The sequence below is a fragment of the Mobula hypostoma genome, chromosome 6 (assembly GCF_963921235.1).
Source record: "Mobula hypostoma chromosome 6, sMobHyp1.1, whole genome shotgun sequence".
In the NCBI taxonomy this organism is placed as follows: Eukaryota; Metazoa; Chordata; class Chondrichthyes; order Myliobatiformes; family Myliobatidae; genus Mobula; species Mobula hypostoma.
The window spans coordinates 142,429,624-142,452,425 of NC_086102.1; the positions used below are offsets into that span (position 1 = coordinate 142,429,624).

General features: G+C 41.4%; 1 long non-coding RNA gene across 1 annotated transcript in view; it reads right to left on the reverse strand.

Moving 5' to 3' along the window:
* Nucleotides 1-19,008: 19,008 nt before the first annotated feature.
* LOC134347671 (uncharacterized) overlaps nucleotides 19,009-22,802 on the reverse strand; it is a 65,290-nt gene continuing 61,496 nt past the window's right edge. The window contains exon 3 of the long non-coding RNA XR_010018227.1: nucleotides 19,009-19,451. This is a non-coding gene — a long non-coding RNA (uncharacterized LOC134347671). The remainder of the gene's footprint in view (nucleotides 19,452-22,802) is intronic.

Sequence of the window (22,802 nt, forward strand, 5' to 3'; positions counted from 1 at the left end):
ATATAAAAAAACGTAGTTACAATAATAAATAACTAAATAGTACAAAAGAAGAATGGGTTCATGGGTTCCTTAAGTGAGAAGAAACCCAGCATAACTACCACAACTCCATCCAAAGTCCTGGTAAATCTCTTCTGCACACTTTCTAGTGCTACCACATCCTTCCTGCTATGCAGAGATCAGGGCAAAGATCTGACAAATAAATTGTAATGAGAGAAAATGTGACATTGTCCATTTTGGCAGGATAGGAAACAAAAGCATAAAGAGTCACAGAGTCATACACCATAGAAACAGACCTTCCGCCCAGCCTGTCCTCTCTGACCAGCAAGTAGACATGTTATCTAAGTGGAGAAAGACTGCAGAACTCTGAGCTGCAGAGGAATCGAGTGCCCTATTGGATTATCATTCACAAATAGCTACTATTAGGAGTAACAGCCAAAATGTTGATTATCCTTTTGCCTCCACGGGTGTTGTTTGACCCACTGATGTCCTTCAGTAGCTTACTTTTTTATCCTAGATAGAAAAGCCAATAAAGTTTCTATCTATCGATAGGAAGAACTGAATGGAAAGGCAGAATGGTTGTAATCAGTTGTATGTGGCTTAGTGAGACGAGACAGAATACTGTACATAATAGCATTGGCCTTCTGACTTAACAATTTTAGTACATTGAAGATTGCAATACAGGTTGACTGGACTAACACCAGGTACAAGAAAGTTGTCTTGTAAGGAGGGATTGAAGAACCTTACGTCCATGGCATTTAAGATGAGTGAAAGGCAACTTGACAGAAACACATTAAGTCCTGAGGGGGGATGTGAACAGGATGTTTCCACTTTTGGGAGACTCTCAAATTAGGGATCATTGTTTAAGAATAAGAGTTGTCCTTTTAAGATAGAAATTAAATAAAATATTTTCTCAGAATGTTGTGACTCTGCAGAGGCACAAGGCGCTGGAGATGCTGGAGTCTGAAGCAACACACAAAGTTGGAGGAACCCAACTAGGCATGTATCACCTACGGTGGGAAACGGGGAGTCAATGTATTGGGTCACAACCCTCCATCTGGATTAGATGAAGGATCTTGATGCCCAATTTCCTCCATAGACGCTACCTGGCCTGCTGAGTTCCTCCACAGCTATGTGTGTTGCTGTGGATCATTGGAGTTCTCTCCCCCAAAGTACATGGGAAGCAAAGTGTTCGAATAGTTTTAAGACAGGGGTAGATTGATTCTTGAGAAACAATGGACAGAATAATTCCTACCAGTAGACAGGAATGCACAGTTAAGGTTACCATCAAATCAACCACGATCTGACTGTATAATGGAGCAAGTTTGAAGGCCTGCATGGTCTGCTCCTAATTTATCTGTTTATATGTGTGGATGTGAGGAAAGACAACAGCAATTAGCAGCCACAGAGATTTTCTCCTCATAAAAAGTTCAACCGAGTTAATATTTTAAAGTCTGCATCATTGCTTGCACCTGTAAATTGTCTCAGCAGCCCCTCCCATAGGGGAGCAAGATTGACTCTATATCTGGCTATGACAATAAACCTGGGAGGACCTGGTGCTTCTGAAGCGTGGTGCTGACACCCTGAGGGGTGGGAAGAGTTCCCTGGCACGGTTCGAGAAGCCTAAATCCAGTGAAAGCTGACAAGTGGATGACAGGCCAAGAGGCTCTCTGCTCCTATAAATTACCAACAGTTGGCTTACATGAATATCCTGGGGCAGTGACATTTTTCAGCAGAATCCATCAGCGGGCAAGTGTGAATTATGTCATAAATACAGAAGGACATTTGACTGTCAATGCAGTCTCTGAAAAAGAAATGCATGTATCAATTCCTTCCTCCAGGTATTCAATCTGAGCTCAACAATGGTGGCCTCTTATTTCTCTTATTTACAGTCTGGTTCCCCACCATGATACTAACCTGGGTGACAGGCTGCAATTTCAGTGCAGGTAGGAGGTCTGTGGTGGGAATATGGGAAATGTGGACCTGGTGTATGGAGATGGGTCTCCCTGATAAAGGCTTAAATCTCAGCCTTCAATCTGTAGGTATATGTTGGAGAGGAGTATGTCTTTGAATTAATTGGGGTGGGACACAGGACCTGAATGAACCTCTCCATAGATAACAATGCAAAGGAACTTTCTGTCACCTGTTCAAGTCTATTCCAAGTGCCAGTTCATTTCTCTGAGGCCTGGAGCACGCATTTAAAGATAGGAGCAAACTTCAATATAAAGTATACAGACTTATTGCAATACAGGTTGCCCCCGCCATCCGAAGGTAGAGTGTTCCTATGAAGCAGTTCGTAAGCCGAAATGTCGTAAAGCAAAGAAGCAATTACCATCTATTTATATGGGAAAATTTTGTGAGCGTTCGCAGACCCAAAAATAACCTGCCAAATCATGCCAAATAACGCATAAAACCTAAAATAACAGTAACATATAGTAAAAGCAGGAATGATATGATAAATACACAGTTTATATAATGTAGAAATACTTTTCCACAATCATTACTGAACTGTTCTCCATAGTGAAAATCTCACACGAGCGCCATCGGCAGAAAATCTCACGCAAGTGCTGTTGGCAAGAGCACTCTCCCCAGTAACCTTTAAGCTACAAAGCTGCCAAATCATACCAAATAACACATAAAAATACACAGCCGATATAAAGTAGAAATAATGTATGTACAGTGTAGTATCACTTACCGGAATCGGGAAGATAGCTTGCCGAGCACACTGATGATGGTATGTTAGACTGAGTCATCGCAGGTTGGGATGGTGCAGTGGCCCCCACCCTCCAGGCCACCGAGCGATACATTGCCACGAAGCATGCAGGAATGCGCGGTATCTGGAAGGTACACAGCACATCTTTAAGAAAAAAGCCGAAATAAACGAGCTAATTGATTAGGTGCCGCCCGACACATAATTGTCGGCCCAGATCAGTGTGGACTTTGGAAGAAGAAGTCCTGGGTTTGGATCCGGCTGGCTCCTTGCACGAGTTCCACTCATGTTGGATTGAGCGTCGAGCTAGCAACTCATCTCGTAAAAGAGACAAACACTAAAGAAACGTCATTGTTGCCATCCAATGCGCCTAGCAGTGCAGTGCGAGGAGGAACTAATTAGTGTAGGGCAATTAATAAAGGCCTTGCTGACAATACCCAGATCCCCCAAAAAAACTTGTAAATGATAAAGTTTAGGACCTGAGATTTTTTTTTAATTTATTTATTACAAACAAACAAACAAACAAAAAAACCAGCACATCCACAAAAACCACAACCATAACAAAATCAAATTAAATATTGCGCAGCATAAGGGAGAAAAATCTAAAGGCAAAAGTAAACATACAAAGCCGACGTGCACTGCACTGAAAAACCTCAGTCTTCACCCCGTAAGAAAGTCCAATACAGGGTCCTATATCCTTTCAAAGATGTCCCCTGTGTCCTCATTACATAGTCTCAGTCTCTCCAAATGTAAGGTATTTGCTAGTTCTCTCAGCCACAGATCATACGTAGGCACAGAGTCCATTTTCCACATTTGCAGGATTAACATCTTAGCAATCATTATTCCAAACAATACAGCCATTTTTTATACCTATTGGCTGAAGATCGGATGGCCTGAGATTTTATGAGAAACTTCCAGCTTCCAGGTAATATTTATTGATCCAACAAAAAAAGGGAGGGGAGTCAGAGGTTTTTTTTTACACAGAGATTGGTGGGTGTGTGGAACATGCTGCCAGGTTGGTGGTCGAGGCAGATACATTAGCGACATCTAAGAGACGCCTAGTGAAAGAAAAATTGAGGACTATGTGGGAGGGAAAAGCTAGAATGATCTTGGAGTGGGTTGAAAGGTTGGCACAACATAATGGGCCAAAGAACCCGTAGTCTGCTGTATTGTTCTACATTCTATGTTCAAAACTTTACTTCCTGATTTTGTTTTCAAACTTGATGCAAGTTGTCTCAGTCCTGGATTCCAGATGGCTAATCCAACAACTGAACTGTTGGTCCATGATCATTCTTCACCACTCAGAGAACAGTTTAGGAAGTCTAAGCTCTGACCGGCAGGCTATGCTAACAACAGCAGCAGAGCAAAATCCTTGTGTGTCATGCTAAAACATTGATGATGGGGCTGTATGCACGTACAGCCTTGCTCTGATCTATGGTAGAAACTTTCAACACACCAACATCCAGTCCAGCAGCTGTAGGTTTAACAACAGTGGTTAAGCTTTGTAACCCCAGAAACTAATCAAAAGAAAAAACTTGGGAGTGGGATGCATGTGTACTTAGTTTCTTTCCTTTAGTGAGGACCACACATATGACATGGCATAATAACATGTGCCATTCACATACTTTTATATATAACCCATAATGAATTACATAACCAAATAAGAATGATTAATCACACAATATATTTACAGTACTACTCAAATATTACTAAAATGTTAAATACAAAACACTCCTCCCTGCTTAGCTATAATCTCCAATCTAACATAGAATGCATCTCAACTTAAGTATGTAATGTATTGCTCTCTAGGTATCTACACATACAGTATACATAAACTGTACAGTACAACCACTGTAGAGACGTCCATAGCATAGTAAATTTTAAGCTGTCACATTCAGGCCTAAAGATTTAATCGCTGTGCAGGATTTCTCAATCTTGTAGGATGACAATTTTCTTGACAAGGGCAATCACTCTGCTTGACAGGAGAGACTTGTGGCTGTGAAACAATCTCAGTTTCTGCTTGTCCAAGAGTGAAACATTGAACCTACCTGTTTGTGGAGCCCTCGATTTCTTTCAACTGTTTGACCTGCATACTCCTTTAGAGATTAAGTGTGAGGAGATCTAAACAAGAGCACAAGGGACGACCCCAGGACAGCATAGCTGCTGAGGTGTTGTTCGAGGAGCGTGCTGCATTGTGATATGTAAAGAGGAATCTGGCGAGCTTCTGATTTCGTATCAGTGTAGCGTGTTCTGCTGACGTTGCTCAGAGTGCGTTTTGGCTCTGCCAGGGCAATGCAGACCATTCCCAGGATGGAGAGGCACTGCTCTTGGCATCTTCTGGGCGTGTTGGCATCCCAAACAGTGTATGGAAAGTTCATTCTGCTGATCAGGTCTCCAGACAAAGCTTTGAGCCAATGCTTTCATTATGACCATGCTCAGATGTCCATTTTGTAGCTCCTCCAACACTTCAGCTCACAGCGTGGATGGTACAACAACCCTAAATCCCCATATAAGGCGACCCTGTCAAGAGTAAGTTCATCCTAGCGCTGATAAAAGTGGGGGAACTGGAATTTCTTCTGCATATTCCTGCTATTTTGGGTTGCCATGTAGACCTGAAACAGTGTGGCAGCTTTTCTGATTTCCCTTTGAATCATCTCTGCCATAATAGAGTGACTTTTGATTTGCATTTGAGAGAATACATCAAGGAGAGTGCCATTTATTGCAAATTTTTCAGGTATTTCCTTTTCCAAAGGTTTACAGGACAATCCATCAGCATTTCCATGATTAGTTGTCCACTTGAATTTGATGTTGTAATTGTGTTCTCCATGAATCAGACCCATCTCTGCATTGTGCTGCTGTTGTTGGTGGAACACCCTTCTGTGGGGTGAAAATAGACACTAGAGGTTGATGATCAGAAATGAAGGTAAATTCTCTCCTATACAAGTACTGGTTGAAACATTTTACACCACAAACCAGACTCAAGGCCTCTCTGTTCATCTGAGTGCAATTTCCGTCTGCAGCAGTAAGGGGATGTGATGTAAAAGCTATGGGGCGTTCACTTCCATCACTCATAACATGCGATGTGACTGCACCTACACCGTAAGGCCAGGTGTCGCAGGCATCCTTCACTGCATGATGTGTAACTACAGCATCTGTCATCACCATTTCCTTTTTCTTTTTGAAAGCCACCTCACGCTGCTTTGTCCAATGCCATTTATTCCAAATCTGTGGTACTGAGTCCAAGGGGTACAGCACAGTAGCCAGGTTTGGCATGAACCTGTTATAGTCGTTAACAAATCCTAAAAAGGATCACAACTTTAATGTGCCCTTTGGGCTTGGGGCATCCACCACTTCTTGAAATTTCTCAGCACACCTAATCCTTGTGCATCAATAGCATGACCACAGTAAGTGATGCTTGGCTTAAAGAATTCACACTTGTTGTGTAGATGTTCCATCCTCTCTGGTACCAATGATATCATCCAGGTCACACTGAGTGCCTGGGCAGCCTTGTAGCCCTTGGTCCATAGTTTTCTGCCAGAGTGTAGGTACAGATGCTACTCCAAAAATAAGCCTATTATAGCAATAGAGCCCTTTGTGAGTGTTTATGGTGAGAAACACTTTAGAATCTTCTTCCATCTACATCCGTAGGTAGGTTTCAGCAAAGTGAACTTTGTTGAAGTCTTTTCCTCCAGAAAGGTTTTCAAAGATATCCTCTATCTTGGATTGACTGGGAGATCGTTTTGCTGAACATCTACGCTCTGTCCGCCAGAGAAAGCAGGATCTCTCAGTGGCCACACATTTTAATTCCACATCCCATTCCCATTCTGATATGTCTATCCACGGCCTCCTCTACTGTAAAGATGAAGCCACACTCAGGTTGGAGGAACAACATCTTATATTCCGTCTGGGTAGCCTCCAACCTGATGGCATGAACATCGACTTCTCTAACTTCCGCTAATGCCCCACCTCCCCCTCGTACCCCATCCGTTATTTATTTATATACACACATTCTTTCTCTCTCTCTCCTTTTTCTCCCTCTGTCCCTCTGACTATACCCCTTGCCTATCTGGGTTTTTTCCCCACCCTTTCCCTTTTCCTTCTCCCTGGGCCTCCTGTCCCATGATCCTCTCATATCCCTTTTGCCAATCACCTGTCCAGCTCTTGGCTCCATCCCTCCCCCTCCTGTCTTCTCCTATCATTTTGGATCTCCCCCTCCCCCTCCCACTTTCAAATCTCTTACTAGCTCTTCTTTCAGTTAGTCCTGATGAAGGGTCTCAGCCCGAAATGACAACTGTACCTCTTCTTAGAGATGCTGTCTGGCCTGTTGCGTTCACCAGCAACTTTGATGTGTGTTGCTTGAATTTCCAGCATCTGCAGAATTCCTCGTGTTTGCGTTTTTAAACTGTATTGATCTACTTTCAGCACTGGACTGATGATAACCTTAAAATCACCACGTATCCTAAGAGATCCCTTCTTTTTGGCTACTGGGACCACTGTGATTGCCACTGGGCTCCACTCAACTTTGGAAAGAATTCCTTCAGCGCCCATGCAATCTAGCTCACTGGCTACTTTTTCACAGACGGTAGAAGGAACTGAAGGGGCTTTGTAAAGGTTGGATGTGGCATTTTCTCTTAACACTATTTTACCTTTGATATCCAGTTTCTTTCTTAATTCACTTTCAGTTGACTCTATTGCAGGGGATGTGGCATGCAATCTCCAATCAATTTGTAGCTGTCTTAGCCACTCAAGGCCCCCCCACTGATGGCCCTCCTTTTTTATCTCATAAAGTTCAATGTGACTTGTTTCTTGTTGTATTTCACTGTTAGGAATGTTATTCCCTCAGGAGTTACCTTGTATCTAGTATACAGTGCCTACAAACAGTATTCACCCTCTTGGAAATTTTCATGTTTTATTGTTTTACAACATTGAATCACAGTGGATTTAATTTGACTTTTTTGACACTGATCAACAGAAAGACTGTTTCATGTCAAAATGAAAACAGGTCTCTACAAAGTGATCTAAATTAATCACAAATATACAACACAAAATAATTGATTGCATAAGTATTCACCCCCTTTAATATAACACACCAAATCATCACTGGTGCAGCCAATTGGTTTTAGAAATCACATAATTAAATGGAGATCACCTGCAGTCAAGGTGTTTCAATTGATTGTAGTCACTGAATATCCCTTGGAGTACAGTTATGACACTCATCAAGAAATAGAAAGAACACGGCACAGCTGTAAATCTGCCTAAAGCAGGCCGTCCTCAAAAACTGAGTGACCGTGCAAGGGGACTAGTAAGGGAGGCCACCAAGAAACCTATGACAACTCTGGAGAAGCTACAAACTTTAGTGGCTGAGATGGGAGAGACTGTGCACACAATAACTGTTGCCCAAGTGCTTCACCAGTCACAGCTCTATGTGAGAGTGGCACTGCTGAAACAAAACTCACAGGAAACCTCGGCTAGAGTTTGCCAGAAGACATGCGGGAGACGGAAGTCAGCTGGAAGAAGGTTCTATGGCCTGATGAGACCAAGATTGAGCTATTTGGCCATCAGACTAAATGCTGTGTTTGATGTAAGCCAACCACTGCGCATCATCAAAAACACACCATCCCTACTGTGAAGCACGATGGAGGCTGCATCATGCTGTGGGGTTGTTTCAAAGCAGCAGACCTTGGAAGACTTGTGAAGGTAGAGGATAAAATGAATGCATCAAAAACAGAGAAATCCGGGAGAAAACCTAATGCAGTCTGGAAGAGAACTGCAACTTGGGAGAAGATTTGCTTTCCAATATGACAGTGACCCCAAGTATAAAACCAAAGCTACACAGGAATGGCTTAAATACAACAAAGTTGAAGTCCTGGAGTAGCCAAGTCAGAGTCCATAAGAACATAAGAAATAGGAGCAGGAGTAGGCCATCTGGCCCGTTGAACCTGCTCCGCCATTCAATAAGATCATGGCTGATCTGACAATGGACTTACCTCCACCTACCTGCCTTTTCCCCATAACCCTTAATTCCACTACTATGCAAAAATCTATCCAACTTTGTCTTAAGTATATTTACTGAGGTAGCCTTCACTCCTTCATTGGGCAGAGAATTCCACAGATTCACCACTCTCTGGGAAACGCAGTTCCTCATCTCCATCCTAAATCTACTCCCCGAATCTTGAGGCTGTGTCCCCTAGTGCTAGTCTCACCTACCAGTGGAAACATCTTTCCTGCCTCTATCTTGTATAAAATTATGAAAGAGATAGATGTTTCTTTAAGATCTCCTCTCATCCTTCTGAATTCCAGCAAGTACAATCCCAGGTAACTCAATCTCTCCTCATAGTCTAACTTCCCCATCTCTGGAATCAATCTAGTGAACCTCCTCTACACCACCTCAAAGCCAATATATCCTCCCCCAAGCAAGGCGACCAGAACTGCACACAGTACTCCAAGGTAGCCTGACCAGTACCCTGTACAGTTGCAGCATAACATCCCTGCTATTAAATTCAATCCTTCTAGCAATGAGAAATAACATTCCATTTGCCTTCTTGATAGCCTGCCACACTTGCAAACCAACCTTTTGTGAGTCATGCACAAGCACCCCCAAGTCCTTCTGCATAGCAGCATGCTGCAATCATTTACCGTTTAAATAATAATCTGATCTTCTATTTTTGCTTCCAAATTGGATGACCTCGCACTTACCAACATTGTGTTCCGTTTGCTAGCCCTTTGCCCACTAACTTAACCTATCTATATCTCTCTCTGCAGACTTTGCATATCCTCTGCACAATTTGCTTTTCCACTCAATTTAGAGTCATCAGCAAACTTAGATACACTACACCCGGTCCCCTCTTCCAGATCATTAATGTATATCGTGAACAGTGTGGGCACAGCACCGAACCCTGTGGCACACCGCACACCACTCACCACTGATTGCCAACCCGAGAAATACCCATGTATCCCAACTCTCTGCTTTTGAGAATTTGTGACTGGACTGTTCACTCACAATCCCCATGCAATCTGATAGAGCTTGTGCAATTTTGTAAAGAAGAATGAGGAAAAATTTCAGTGTCCAGATGTGCAAAGCTGACAGAGACCTATCCACACAAACTCAAGGCTGTAATTGCTGCCAAAGGTGCATCTACTAAATGCTGATTTGAATGGGGTGCATACTTAAGCAATCAATTATTTTATGTTTTATAATTGTAATTGATTTTGATCACTTTGTACAGATCTGTTTTCATTTTGACATGAAAGAGTCTCTTTCTGTAGATCAGTGTCAAAAAAGCCAAATTAAGTCCACTGTGATTCAATATTGTTAAAAAAAACATGAAAACTTTCAAGTAGGGTGAGTAGTTTTTATAGGCACTGTAAGCTCTTAGTTAGATATCTGCAAGCATCAGTTCAGTATCTTTGAAATGCTGTTCAAACGCAATATGTGGAATGACTGAAACAGCTGAGCCAGGTGGCCAATTCCATTTTAATTAATTTGCCATTTCTCTCTTGTTAGTTTTTACATTCTCTTTTATCATTATCAGATTTTTTAACAACAGCATGTAGATTTGTGCTCTTTTTGAAAATGCAACTTGACTTTTTATCTTTTTCTCCTCCCTGTGTAGTTCACTTATTTTTGTCGTCCCAATATGTTCTTTGTATGTGTCCTTCTTTGTTTCAGGTTCTGCAAGTTTCACTTTAAACCTGCATTAGTCACGTGTATGTTAGCCTCTGCCACAATGGTAACACAATTTGTTCAGCCAGCCAGGTTTCAGTTTAGTCATTGCAGTTTTGTTCACACTTACCTTCATTCCTGACTTGCAATTCAATTGTGTTTTTTGTTGCTGTTTCCATTGATACAGCAATTTCAACTGCCCTTTTAAATTAGATTATTAGATTATGAGGACACGCAGTCCTCTTTTATTGTCATTTAGTAATGCGTGCATTAAGAAATGCTACAATGTTCCTCCAGAATGATATCACAGAAACACAAGACATGTGAGTTGTGCCACAGTTAGAAGGTGTTTTTGTATTCTTTCTTGTAAGATTCCACAACTGAATTATCTCTCAGTGCATCACTAAACCCTTTGCTAAACTGATGATGCTTAGACAACTACTACAATTCAGCTATGTACGCTGAAAAATCCTTTTGAATCCAGTTATGAAACCTAAAGCCTTCTGCAACAACAATGGGTTCACTTCTCAATGTTCCTATATTGTGTTCACAATATTAGCAAAGCTCAGTCAGCTGGTTTGGTTGGAGCAGTTAAGCTTCTAAGTAAACTGTACACTTTTCCACCTGTTGCACTCATATCACTGGCACTCATTTTTCATTGGTTATTTCATTTGCTTCAAAATACTGCTCAGTTCATTTATTATACATCATACAGTTATCTGTTGTGCTATTGAACACGTCTATCCTTCCAATGTAGCCAGCCGTTTTGCTTTTTTTAAATGTATTATTATTATCACCCGGTACTCACTGTTTAGGAACATCTGAAGTCCATCCTTTTTCTATCTTTTTTAACTCAACTGTCCCTCTTCCCTTGTGAAGAAACACAAGATACACGTTTTTTTTAACTTGAACATCTCTCTCTTCCTTCAGAAGAATAACGTGCAGTGCTTCAACTGGTAAGCAGTCATTTCAGGTTCATTTTAAAAGTTAATTGACACCATGGTTATGTTTTGTAACTTCAGAAATGAAACAAGAGAAAAACACGGGAGCCAGATGCATGTGTACTTAGTTTTTTTTTCATTAGTGGAGGCATGTTATATGACATGGTGGCAAAATGACGCATGCCATGCATGTTCTTCTTATATATAACTGTAATTATGTAAACGAACAAGAATGCTTAATCAAACAATGTATTCACAATATTACTCAAATATTACTGAAATATTAAGTACACTACAAATAGGGCACCCTTCAATGCATTATGCAAAATAAACTCTCAAAAAAAATTATACAATTTTAAAAATGTACTTAAGGTCATGGAGTTACCCGAATCCCTCCAATGGTTTCTGAAGAGAACTACATTGAGTTTTATTTTTGAAGTCGCACTGGGAGATACTGGATGTGTATTGTTATAAAGCCTATAGACTTATGGCAATAGACAGATAGGGACTCCAAACCCTGATGGCCACATAATAAAGCCAGTAGTTGGCAAACAAAGTTCCTCTGCCACATTATTGTATCTTCAGCTACATCCACATTCAATCCATCCCTTCCCTGGCTGCCCCTCCTTCACCAAAGAGCAAGAGGATAGACGTGACAGAATAGGACCAATCAAGCATGACAGTGGAAAAGTGTGTATAGAACCGAAAGAGAAAGCAGAGGTACTTAATGAATACTTTGCTTCAGTATTCACTATGGAAAAGGACCTTGGCGATTGTAGTGATGTCTTACAGTGGACTGAAAAGCTTGAGCATATAGACATTAAGAAAGAGGATGTGCTGGAGCTTTTGGAAAGCATCAAATTGGATGTCACTGGCACTGGATGAGATATATCCCAGGCTACTGTAACAGGCGAGGGAAGAGGTTGCTGAGCCTCTGGAGATGATATTTGCATGGGGACGGGAGAGGTTCCAGAGGATTGGCGGGTTGCAGACATTGTTCCCTTATTGAAGAGAGGGAGTAGGGATAGCCCAGGAAATTATAGACCAGTGAGTCTTAGTTCAGTGGTTAATAAGTTGATGGTAAAGATCCTGAGAGGAAGAATTTATGAACATTTGGAGAGGCACAGTATGATTAGGAATAGTCAGCATGGCTTTGTCAAAGGCAGGTTGTGCCTTATGAGCCTGATTAAATTTTTTGAGGATGTGACTAAACACATTGATGAAGGTAGAGCAGTAGATGTAGTGTATATGGATTTCAGCAAGGCATTTGATAAGGTACCCCATGCAAGGCTTATTGAGAAAGTAAGGAGACATGGGATCCAAGGGGACATAGCTTTGTGCATCCAGAACTGTCTTGCCCACAGAAGTGTGGTTGTAGACGGGTCATATTCTGCACGGAGGTTGGTGATCAATGGTGTGCCTCAGGGATCTGTTCTGGGACCCCTTCTATTTGTGATTTTAATAGATGACTTGGATGAGGAAGTGGATGGATGGATTAGTAAATCTGCTGATGACACAAAGGTTGAGGCTGTTGTGGATACTGTGGAGGGCTGTCAGAGGTTACAGGGAGACATCAATAGGATGCAAAACTGGGCTGAGAAGTGGGGTTCAACCCAGATAAGTGTGAGGTGGTTCATTTTGGTAGGGCAAATATGGCAGAATATAGTACTAATGTTAAGACTCTTGGCATTGTGAAGGATCAGGGGGAACTTGGGGTCTCTGTCCATAGGACACTCAAAGCTGTTACGCAGGTTGAATGTGTGGTTAAGAAGGCATATGGTGCATTGGCCCTCATCAACCATGGGATTGAGTTCAAGAGTCAAGAGGTAATGTTACAGCTGTATAGAATCCTGGTCAGACCCCACTTGGAGTACTGTAGTCAGTTCTGGTCACCTCACTACAGGAAGGATGTGGAAACTATAGAAATGGTGCAGAGGAGATTTACAAGGATGTTGCCTGGATTAGGGAGCATGCCTTACGAGAACAAGATGAGCTAACTTGGCCTTTTTTCCTTGGAGCGATGGAGGATGAGAGGTGACCTGACAGAGGTGAATAAGATGATGAGAGGCATTGATCATGTGGATAGTCAGAGGCTTTTTCCCAGGGCTGAAATGGCTAACGTGAGAGGGCACAGTTTTAAGGTGCTTGGAAGTAGGTACAGAGGGGACGTCAGGGGTAAGTTTTTTACACAGAGAGTGGAATGGGCTGCCGGCGACTGTGGTGGAGGTGGATAAAATAGGGTCTTTTAAGAAGCTCCTGGATAGGTACATGGAGCTTAGAAAAATAGAGGGCTATGGGTAACCCTTGGTAATTTCTAAAGTAAGTACATGTTCCACACAGCATTGTGAGTCAAAGGGCCTGTATTGTGCTATAGGCTTTCTATGTTTCTAACTTTCCCCTTCCCTTGTCAAGGCCAGGGGAAGCAGTGTGCCTGCTGGTGGCTGGTGTAAATACCATGTTCTAAACCTCCCTTCCACTGCAAACATAAAACAGTGTTCTTCCAAGCAAATCAGTTTGATTGTGTGACGTACTTTATATGGGATTTTCTTCAGCCAGTACCTTTGACAAATCCATAAACAAACGTAAGGAATTGGCTGTGCACTCTTACACAGGGGAATCATGATGAAAAGCATTCTTGCATATTCTGATCTGCACCTGAGCTGCAGATGTTCAGAAAAAGCTGAGAGCAGACAAGGATATGTTTAGCATAAGACTTCATTTGTTCTCCTTTTTAGGACTTTTTTTTCTTGTTTTGAATGTCCTTTATGGAATGGTTCACAAAGACTTGCCTACCATTAATTCAATTCAAATCTTCACTGCACTGTTTGTACAGCTGGAGATATATATATATAGAATATATAAATATGGGGATGTAGTATCATAGTTCCAGTGGAGCAGAATGGAAATTGAATCAGAAAGTTAATTTTTAATTGATATCTTACTGACCTTTCTTCAAGCCCAAAGATTTGTAGATTTATGTTTAACCTTTTTTTTTAATTTTTGATGCACTTCATTGAAAGCAATAGGAAAGAGCTCAGAGGAAGGATTGCAAAAGTTTGCAACAGCTGATAAACAATTTTGAAATGTAACCTGCACCAACATTTCTTTGGTTGCCTTGTTTACCTTTGAACTGGAGGTGCAGCTCTTTGACAGGAAAAGAACATGTACTTATACCAGGCCTCGCAGGATCTCAAGGCGTCGGCACTGCTTTGCAGCTGGTGGAGCGCTTGTGATGTACAGTTGCCGATGGTAGTGTAGAAAATGAAATGTCATTCGAGCACATCTATGTGATGCTACTCGTATCACAGGAGGCTCTGGTTCTGCACTGAACCTCATGCCAATTGAAAGAGCCAGATTATGTCTGCGAGCCCCTACTGGGGAATTTTTTGTCATGGGTGGGTTACAAGTACAGGATGTTTGAGGCAGGAAGAGGAAAGAGCAGAACAGCGCTTTACAGCTGGTTAGTTTCCACTGTATCCACGGCATTGCTGATTGTGGCATCACAGAGTTCCCTCAAGCTCCATCAGGTTCCCATTGCAGAGAGAAGAGGACTCGCTCAGTACATCGCGGGCACATCCTTCCTTCCCCCACCATCAGTCATATCTGCAGGAGGTGCTGCCTCGAGAAGGCAACAGTGGAAGGCCCTGTGATAATTAAAGAATATTCAATTGGTAAATCAGTTTACCCTGATATATAGTGAAAATCTTTGTTTTGTACACCATCACAACTGCACATCAAGATAGTGCATGGGAAAAGCAATGACAGAATGCAGAACATAATGTTACAGGTACAGAGAAAGTGAATGCAGGCAGACAGTAAGATGCTAGGTCACAGCGAGGCAGCTTGTGAGGTCAAGAGGGTTCAATAATCTGATAGAAATGGGATAAAAGCTGGGCTTGAGCCTGATGGGTGGGGGGGGAAGGAATTTCTTCACTCATAGCATGGTGCAAGTGTGTAATTGGTGAATGTGGCTTCAATTGCAACACTCAAGTTTGGATGGGTACATGGATGAGAGGGGTATGTAGGGCTATGGTCTGAGTGCAAGTAGATGGAACTAGGCAGTAAAACAGGTTAGCATAGCCTGGATGGGTAAAAGGTCTGGTTCTGTGCTGTAGTACTGTCTGGCTCTATGATTCTAGAGGAAGTCATGGACAGACATGTTGGTGTGGGAAAGGGAAGTGGAATTGAAATAGGTGGCAACTGAGAGATCCTGGCTGTTCCGGTGATGGAGTGAAGGTGCTTGACAAATGCCTGTAATGTTAGATGGGAACTGAATAGAAATGTTTGTTACTTTGGTAAGTGAAATAAATTATGCATGTTTTAAGCTCTTCAAGACTTTGGGTGGACCCTTTGATTGCATAGATTATGCCATAAATCATGAACTTGTTTCATTGAAAGGAATAAGATCAATATTAATGGAAACCAGTGGAGAAGACAGCATTGTCTCTGAACATACAAAAATAATCAGTGCAGAATGTAACAACCTCTCTTACCGACAACTATAATAAAATGTGCAGAACGTAGCTGCTACAAGACATTTGATTTTCATCTGTGCTCAGAAAATGCTGACACTGTAATAAGCTGTTGAAATAAGTCTCAGTGCCAAGAACTACTGTTGAATGACTTCTCATGCTCTCACATCGTACTGTCAGAAATGAATCTAATTAATCCTCTCAAATATTCCATGTGGTAATAAATTCCATCTTCCAACTGCTCTCTATGGAAAAAGTTCTGCTTGATACTTTCTTGAATTCTGTGAGCCATGCCTGTCCCACGTTAAGGCCATCTGTAGCACTCAATCATTTGTAATTTAAGAACACAAATTTAAGCTGACGCTCTCATGCAGCACCAAAGTAGAGCCATGTTGTACTAGGTGCCTCCTTTTAGGTGTGACGTTAAACTGAGTTCCTGTCTGCTCTGGATGTATAAGATTCCATGGCACCATTTCATAGAATATCGATGATGTTTACCTTGATGTGAAATGTCTCTCTCTCACAAGCATCACTTAAAAACACACGGTCAAGTTATCCCCACATTGTTGTTTGTGGAAATCTGTGGTTTCCAAACCAGTTGCTAGCTCTCCTAGTGACATGTCTTCAAAAGCCCTTCATAGTCTGTAAAGTGCTTAAAATGTCCTGAAAGCGCAGAAAAGACATTATAAAAATCCATGTCTTTTTCTTCATATACATAGGATTTACCAGAACCTATCCTGTGTTTCTCATCTCTAGCTCACGGTGCCCATGAATAAGAATATCTTCATGACTACTTGCACCATTCCTTCCCTATTGTTATCTCAAAATATTTTCTTTCATCGTAATCCAGCCAATTTTGTTTGCATTTGTTTGAAATGAAAAGACACATAAATATCTTGTTTTACTTCATTCTTAGTTTGCTGAGGCCCAGCATTTATTTCCCATCCCCTCACTGACATAAGGAACTGTTGCCACCTTCTTGAACCATGGTGGGACTTTTGGAGAATCCGTCAGGTAGGGAGGTCCTCGATTTTGACCATGTGATGAGAAATAAATGGTAAAAAAAATTGTAAACTAAATAATATATGAACTGGAGGTAGTGACCTGGAAATGGTGGAGCCCCTTGTGTCCACTATTTTTGTGCATTTAGAGAAGGGTGCTGTCCCATGATCCTTAGCTGGCTGGTGTGGTGCAACTTGAAAATGGTTTACACTGCAGACTTGAAGCATAACAGAAATTTTGTGTCAATCATTAGAAATATGCCAACACAAATATTCCTGTTAGCTTTACCAGTAATATAAATGTGAAATGACCAGACATCTTGTATGCATCAATATTAGTTACACAGGAATTTTAAACATGGATTTTGATAGACCCCTCTGTCAAAATAAAATCAAAGGTAAAGGGAAATTATTGTGCCTCCCTTACATGTAGATATCCTCCAAGAAGGCTACACCCTTGTCGTAGGGCTTGGAGGCTTCCATGCCCCAGTGACCCAGAGAGCTATGTTGGCTGGAGCTTTATGCTTTGGCTCTTGGTAGGGTCACTCATGCCAACCACATAAAAGGGTAGAGGACAGACTAAGAGTGGTCCAACAGTCCTCCAGGTTCAAGGGTTCAGCTCAGGGCTAACAACACTGACAAAGTCATTATGGGAACAGCCAAGAAGTATCACTCTACATCTGAATGCGATAGTATTCCTGAGTTTCCACATGGGACTTGCGTGATTGACAGCAGTGAAACCAATAGGAAGCTACCGACACAATGAAGGAAGCCCTGAACACTGCCAGAGATTAATATCTTTCTTTGCAGCCCAAAATGCCAGCAGTGTAATAGGCAGGTAAACAACTTAGATGTAGATCTATCTGATAAACAAACGTTTTTGGGAACAAATACCTATAGAGTCAGCCACTTACTACCCGCACAAGAATTTTGTTTTGACGTGTAGTGTTCTTAGCATCTTTTCTATTCAAACATTTTACAGGCATAAAGTTGTTAATGTTTCACTGAAATGAAATTCTTTATCCTAAGAAAATGGATCCAATTCATCCAAGTCTATCAAAGTTTAAAGAAAAGGTCTGGAGGGGGGTATATCTTGTGCATTTCTATGCAAGGTAAGGATATTGCACAATGTGAGACAAGCAATTGTGAATATAACGAGCTTCTGTGTACATTAGTCTCATTCATGTGGCATTGTTATCAAAACATACTTGACTTACTTTAGAACCACTGAGTTCATTGAGTTCACTACTGTTTGCGGGGGGTGGAGGGGTTCTTGTACTGGGTCGTGTTGCAGAGCCAAAAGGATTAAAATACAGGAGTGTTGGCCTTCAGCTTTCAAACTGTGTTTAGAGGAGTCCAAGTGACATCATTAAGTGTAAAGTTATGGGTGACTGAGGCAGCTAACTCTCTTCTAAGCAATATAATGATTTTTTTTTCCTTCAGTTAAACATGTACAGTCATACTTCAAACCACAGGTCCTCAGATATTTTTGTAGTTTTAAATAATGTAAATTAATAGGGAAACAGTAAGAGGGCTGTTGGGGTGGGGATGGGAATCATTTTCAAGCATTTTTTTCATAGCAAGTAGATACTTTTATATGGAGGAATGCCCCAAGCTGGTTTCACAGAATTACTCTGAGAAAATTAGAAAAGGTGCCTACTTTAGTGGGAACTAGAGAAGATCACCATGATAAGCGAAATGAAGGGAATGATGATGATAAGCATTTTCAGTGATTGTTGTACAATGATTTTAGAATCGTGGTGTTGCTGGACCAGAGCCCAATGAGGGCAAGCAAGCCAAAGGCCAATGTCTGAATGAGATTAGGATCAAAGTTTAGATGAACTCAAGTGCACAGAATCACAGACCTTCCTGATAGGGAAACAGATCGTCATTTTTTTTGTTACCAGCTCAAAATCTTGCAACCCAACTGCAGTGGTAAGTACCTTTTGACCTCAAGAACTACAATGCTTTGTGAAAGTGGCTTATCACCTTCTCCCGGCCATTGGGTATGGGCACTACGTTTCTGGTTGCCGGTAATGTATGTATCCCAATAGTGAACATAGACCTAGATAGAATAGACAAGAATGACCAAGGAGGCTCTGGAATTGTCCAGCGTGGGAGTAACAAAGGCATGGACTATTTCGGGAAATCATTTTTTTATATATCTTTTTTATAAATTACTTATTACAAACAAACAAAAAAAAATACAGCACATCCACAAAAACCACAACCATAACAAAATCAAATTAAATATTGAGCAGCAAAAGGGAGAAAAGGGAAATCATTTTGACTTGGCTTTTATCTAAAGAAAAGATATTGTTGTGAAATATTGTACCAGATTATCTGAAGTACTGACAGCAAAACTGTCAACAGTTGCTGTTACTGTGAAACTGACAGCAACTCTGGGATTCTTGTATAGATGTGTGGAACTACATAAGTGCATGTGTTGCTCTGAGCCATTCACTCTGGGATCGCATTGTAATATGAGATTCCTCATGAAATTGGCCAAGGAAGAGAGTCAGTCAGTCGGTGGGTTCCGTCCCGAATCCGGGGTTGGCAGCTATGTACCTCCATCTTCTTCGATCTTGCGACAGCACCGAGTACAGCCTCTCCTCCAGTTTGTTCTCGCTGGCCGCCTGCCACGAAGAGAGACCCCGTGCTAATTGCCTTGAAATTACAAATTCACACAACAATCCAGTGTCAGGTCTAATAAGGGAATCAATATATTTTTAAAATCTTAACAAAAGGGCATTATTCCTTCCCCTCCCCCTACCTTCCTATTCTGGCTTCTTCCCCCTATCATTCTAACCCCAATGAAGGGTGTTGGGCCAAAACATCGATTCTTTATTCTTTTCCATAGATGCTACCATGGCCCACTGAGCTCATCCAGTATTCTATGTATATTTCTCTAGATTCCCAACATCTGCTGAATCTCTTGTGTTTACAATCTTCAATGTCTTCTTAATTTTGATTTTTTTAAAGTGTTTAAAGGTGCTTAATTGTGGAAGTTTGTAAATTTTCCAGTGGTATGTTTGAGATATTTCATGATCTTTTCATGTTCTCTACCAAGTTAAATTTTTTATATCTTTGTTTTATTTTATAATTCTTTTAGGATTTTTAATAGGCTTTTTGAATATCTCAAAAATATTTAATCTATTTTAAAACACTTAAGTCTTGAAGAGCTCCAGTTCTGCCTTGCCTCTACATCAGTTTTCATCTTATAGGCCTCCCGTGTTCCAATAGAACCATCCTTGTTGCAATTTCCTACAATGCAAAGCTGCAACACATGAAACACAAGTTGAAAAAATGAATTTTTCTTTGATCTATTTACTTTTTTTACCCACATAATTCTGTGAAAATGAATTTTATTCTATACCTAAAACTTTCATTCTTCTGCTTCTACAGGGTTCTGGTGAAGATTGATTCATCTCTGCTCATACAATATGGTATCAACCTAGTAGACCTACAGAACATTCCTTCTATCCTAAGGCAGGGAAACCAGAAATGTGCAAAATACTGCAAGTGCAGATTGACTAAAGTGCTCAAAATTGTCATCTTGTACCTAAATCCTTCCATTTGTCAGCTGTGCTGGTGTGTGCTAATTTCCAGTGATTTGTGTAACAGTGACACCTAGATCTCTCTGAACTTACCATTTTTTTAAAAAAGTATAGCTTTCTATTTTTTTCTAACAAAGTGAACTTCAAATTGTTTTCCATTATATTCCATCTGCCAAGAACTTGCCCATTAACTAAGCTTATCTCTGCCTTTTCGAAGAAGAGGCAGAAGAGTTGCTTGAACAGCTGGCATGGAAGTGAGGAATAGCGGCCTCTTTGGCTCAATCGTTCGTCTTGTTTGTGACTGCAGAGTGGGGCATATAGAGGAAGAAAATGTGCTGATGTATATTTCCACAGTCCTTCATGATGCCCAGCTTTGAACAGCTAATTCAGTTCTGAGTCTATCCCATTTCACACGATTGCAAAGCCAAGCTACATGATGAAGGTATTTCATCTGAAAAAAACAGTAATTGCAAAAGTAAGGTAAAGGTTAATAATCAAGCCCCCAGTAAGATTATTGACACGGTTGCCAATTGCAAGTGGTTCTTAAAGGTGACCTTCACATGTAAATAAAGAAACAATAATATTCTGCTGAGACTCTGTGAATATTGGGATATTTTATTCTCAATAGTCAATAGGTGCAGGAGTAGGCCATTTGGCCCTTCGAGCCAGCACCGCCATTCACTGTGATCATGGCTGATCATCCACAATCAGTACCCCGTTCCTGCCTTCTCCCCATATCCCTCGTCTCCACTATCATTAAGAGCTCTATCTAACGCTTTCTTGAAAGCATCCACAGCCTTCTGAGGCAGAGCATTCCACAGATCCACAACTCTCTGGGTGAAAAAGTTTTTCCTCAACCCTGTTCTAAATGGCCTACCCCTTATTCTCAAATTCTGGCTTCTGGTTCTGGACTCCCCCAACATCGGGAACATGTTTCCTGCCTCTGGCGTGTCCAATCCCTTAATAATCTTATATGTTTCAATCAGATCCCCTCTCATCCTTCTAAATTCCAATGTATACAAGCCCAGTCACTCCAATCTTTCAACATATGACAGTTCCGCCATCCTGGGAATTAACCTCATGAACCTCCACTGCACTCCCTCAATAGCAAGAATGTCCTTCCTCAAATTTGGAGACCAAAACCGTACACAATACTCCAGGTGTGGTCTTACCAGGGCCCTTTACAATTGCATAGGGACCTCTTTGTTCCTATACTCAACTCCCCTTGTTATGAAGGCCAACATGCCATTAGCTTTCTTCACTGCCTGCTGTACCTGCATGCTTACTTTCAGTGACTGATGAACAAGGACACCTAGATCTCGTTGTATTTCCCCTTTTCCTAACTTGACACGATTCAAATAGTAATCTGCCTTCCTGTTCTTGCCACCAAAGTGGATAACTTCACATTTATCCACATTAAACTGCAACTGCCATGCATCTGCCCACTCACCCAACCTGTCCAAGTCATCCTACATTATCTCAACATCCTCAGCACATTTCACACTGCCACCCAGCTTTGTGTCATCTGCAAATCTGCTAATGTTACTTTTAATCCCTTCATTATCATCATACAATAATCATTAATGTATATTGTAAATAGTTGCAGTCCTAGCACCGAGCCTTGCCGTACCCCACTAGTCACTGCCTGCCATTCTGAAAGGGACCCGTTAATCCCTACTCTTTGTTTTCTGTCTGCCAACCAATTTCCTATCCATGTCAGTACCCTACCCCCAATACCATGTGCTCTAATTTTGCCCACTAATCTCCTATGTGGGACCTTATCAAAGGCTTTCTGAAAGTCCAGGTACACTACATCCACTGGCTCTCCCTTGTCCATTTTCATAGTTACATCGTCAAAAAATTCCAGAAAATTAGTCAAGCATGATTTCCCCTTCGTAAATCCATGCTGACTCGGACCGATCCTGTTACTGCTATCCAAATGTGCTACTATTTCATCCTTTATAATCGCCTCCAGCATCTTCCCCACCACTGATGTCAGGCTAACTGGTCTATAATTCCCTGTTTTCTCTCTCCCTCCTTTCTTAAAAAGTGGGATAACATTAGCTACCCTCCAGTCATCAGGAACTGATCCTGAATCTATAGAACATTAGAAAATAATTACCAATGCGTCCACGATTTCTAGAGCCACCTCCTTAAGTACCCTGGGGTGCAGACCATCAGGTCCTGGGGATTTATCAGCCTTCAGTCCCATCAGTCTATCCAACACCATTTTCTGCCTAGTGTGAATCTCCTTCAGTTCCTCCGTTACCCTAGGTCCTCTGGCCACTATTACATCTGGGAGATTATTTGTGTCCTCCCTAGTAAAGACAGATCCAAAGTACCTGTTCAACTCATCCGCCATTTCCTTGTTCCCCATAATAAATTCACCTGTTTCTGTCTTCAAGGGCCCAACTTTGGTCTTAACTAATTTTTCCTCTTCACATACCTAAAGAAGCTTTTA